Source organism: Epinephelus moara, chromosome 5 (genome assembly GCF_006386435.1).
Source record: "Epinephelus moara isolate mb chromosome 5, YSFRI_EMoa_1.0, whole genome shotgun sequence".
Classification (NCBI taxonomy): Eukaryota; Metazoa; Chordata; class Actinopteri; order Perciformes; family Serranidae; genus Epinephelus; species Epinephelus moara.
In genome coordinates, this window is record NC_065510.1 from 7,616,167 (window position 1) to 7,619,735 (window position 3,569).

The 3,569-nt window shown below is 42.3% G+C and overlaps 1 protein-coding gene across 1 annotated transcript in view; it reads right to left on the reverse strand.

The window, feature by feature from the left end:
- Positions 1-3,569, reverse strand: part of LOC126390362 (serine protease VLSP-3-like) — a 24,232-nt gene that overhangs the window by 18,712 nt on the left and 1,951 nt on the right. The window lies entirely within an intron of this gene.

Consider the following 3,569-nt stretch of genomic DNA (forward strand, 5'->3'; position numbering starts at 1 on the left):
TGCATCACACCACCTACCAAAACTTCTAACTGGCTTCTCTAGAAAAGACAAGAGCCATTCAGAAAAGAGAGAAGGTCCACAACTGAGGCCACTTCACACCTCCAACTGATCTAGAGTTCAGCTGTCAGGATATGAATGAACATCAGAGGAAGAGACCACACTGGCTCATCACACTGGCTTCCTCTACATTTTGGAATTGATTTAAAAATGTTATTGACTGATAACTCAGAACATGAAATAGATGTGTTAACACAAAGAGAGAGTGAGAGGTGGAGTAACAGCACTTCTGATGGATTAACTCAACTCAAAACACACTGAATACTATTCCAAAGCATATAGAATGGTTAAAGTTAGGATGTGTGAACAATACTCACCGGCCCACAGCAAAAGGAGAAGACGTGTAATGCCACCCATCTCTTCCAATGACTGCCCTCCTGGTTCTACAGTGGCACCTTTTTAAATCTGTTCACACTTCCCTGTTGGCCTCTGAGCCACCAATCACCTCATAAAGGTTTATCAACACAACCCCATTGGCAACAAAGGTCCACAGTTTTGCAATTTTGGATGACTCATCAAGTGTCATGAAAGAGACTGTGATATACAAAGAGGAAAGAAAAACTGTCCTCAGCTCAGCTGCATTAGGCAGATGCAACCAACATGGAACTGACACCACTGTGCATGAACACAGATATTGCTCCAACATGGAACTGACACCACTGTGCATGAACACAGATATTGCTCAAGGGGGCTTTCACATCAGGGACCCGGGCCTAAATCTAAGTACACCCCAAAGTTCAGTTCTCTTGATTAGTTTGAACACTGTGAGTATGGTTCATGCGTACTCTGGTACGGTGTGCATCAGGTGTGAATGCCTACTGTGCCAAAACAGAATGGTATTTAGCGCAACTACAAGGAGCTTGTAACCTGTTATGAAACAGTCTCATTTTAATACTGATGCCTCTATATCAGACGGCAGCACAGCCCGCCACGAATAGACCTGGTTCCAGCTTCACTGCTACCTTTGACCTGCAGTCAGAGCTCCGGCGAGAGGGAGATCTGCTCAAAGCTGATGACAGTCCCAGGGGCAGCGGTGTCCGATTGTAGTGCCCTTTTCTACACTGTAGCACAACAAAAATGATGATGCAGGTGTACTTGGTTATGGAACAACAATGTGAACGCTGAGTGGCAGCGGAGTGGACCAGGGGCAATTGTGCTCAGGCATGGTACGAATCAATACATTACCTAATATGAAAACGCCCTAAGTCCATTGTCTAAAGATTGGTAAAAGTGTCCCTTAATGGTAAAGTGTGTAGGATGTATTGACATCTTGTAGTATGGTTGCAGAATTAAAACTTTCACAAAAATGCTAAAATATGAATGGCCCTGCTGAGGGCCAGCGCTTGGTGTGTGTGTCTGTGTGTGTAGAGGGGTTTGGAGAGTGGAGGCTGTTCTCACAGCTCTGTATGCTCAACCTCACTTGGACTCTAACAGCTGCTCACAAGATGGATTGTGGTATTTTTATTACTTTTTTTTTAATTCTTAAAACTGCGTAAAATCAGTACTGATTGCTGCTGGAGGACTTTCAGCTTCAATTTATGAGCGAGAAATGGTGTATGTTGTTGGTAGTTTTTTTAAGTGAAACATTTCCTTTCTTTCAAAGATCCTTGAGAAAGTAGTCGCAGACCAGCTGTGTGACTTTCTCTATGATAATAATTTATTTGAGGAATTCCAGTCAGGATTTAGAGTGCATCATAGCACTGACACAGCACTAATTAAAATTACAAATGATCTTCTGATTGCTTCAGACAAAGGACTCGTCTCTGTACTTGTTTTATTAGATCTTAGTGCGGCGTTTGACACAATTGACCATCATATTCTGCTACAGAGACTGGAACATTTAATTGGCCTAAAAGGTTCTGCACTAAGCTGTTTAAATCTATCTGATTGTTTTCAGTTTGTTCATGTTCATAATGAACCATCTTTACGTACTAAAGTTTTTTTTGGAGTTCCACAAGGTTCTGTGCTTGGACCTATCCTGTTCCCTCTATATATGCTTCCCTTAGGCAGTGTTGGGCTTGTTACTCAAAAAATGTAAGATATTATTCATTCATTCATTCATCTTCTAACTGCTTCATCCTCTTGAGGGTCACGGGGGGGCTGGAGCCTATCCCAGCTGACATCGGGCGAGAGGCAGGGTACACCCTGGACAAGTCGCCAGACTATCGCAGGGCTGACACATAGAGACAGACAACCATTCACGCTCACATTCACACCTACGGACAATTTAGAGTTATCAATTAACCTAGTCCCCAAGCTGCATGTCTTTGGACTGTGGGAGTAAGCCGGAGTGCCCGGAGAGAACCTCCGACACGGGGAGAACATGCAAACTCCGCACAGAAGGGCTCCCACGCCCCGGAATCGAACCGGCAACCCTCTTGCTGTGAGGCGAGAGTGCTAACCACCACACCATCGTGCCGCCCATGTAAGATATTACTTATTACTAATTACCCTTTTTAAAAGTCATATTGTTACTTTACTTATTACTCCCAGCCAAAAGTAACTAGTTACTTATGTAATAATAAATGACTTTCCCAGTACATCCCTGTGTGAATCTCGGTAATCACCACTAAACATAGCTAAGGCTTGACAGACAGAGATGTATGCGCATGTGCACATGCGAAAAATAAATAGACGTCTGTAGACGTCTGTACCGTCTGTCTCTATGATGACAGACGGTGTCACACTTTTATTATGTCTCTGTGAATGTAGTTTATTATCGAATACAAACCACCTTGGTGCACTACACTGATTATGCAGCTGCGTAGCATGTCGCACTCAACAAGCGCCTGAATCCCCAAGATGGCGTTGAAACAAGACCGGTGATCGCCCTATTTGCAAGATGGTTATCACCTGACTATCGCATCCGGTGGATAGTGGTGCTCGCTGCTCACAACAGTATTGGAATATCAGCTGTTCCCCATTGTAACGCAGTAGCGAGCTTTCTGGGGGGTAAGTAACTGTAATATTATTACTTAAATTTGATTAATAACTCGCCACAACCCTCGTTACTGGGAAAAGTAATATTATTCTTATTATTACTGTAACATGTTACTGCCCAAAACTGCCCTTAGGTAACATCATTAGGAATCACTCTGTAAATTTCCATTGTTATGCGGATGATACACAATTGTATTTATCGACAAAGCCAGAAGAAACTAATCAATTAACTAAACTTCATAATTGCCTTAAAGACCTAAAAACCTGGATGACTTCTAATTTCTTGATGTTAAATTCAGACAAAACTGAAGTTATTGTTCTTGGCCTCAGAGACTCTTTATCTGATGACATAGTTTCTCTAGATGGCATTGCTCTGGTCTCTAGCACCACTGTAAGAAACCTCGGAGAAATATTTGATCAAGATTTGTCTTTTAATTCTCATTAAAAGCTATAGTCTACGTTTAGAAAGACGATGACAAAGATTTGAAGGCTGGATTACTGTAACTCTCTATCATCAGGTAGCTCTAGTAAGTCTTTAAAAACTCTCCAGCTAATTCAGAATGCAGCAGCAC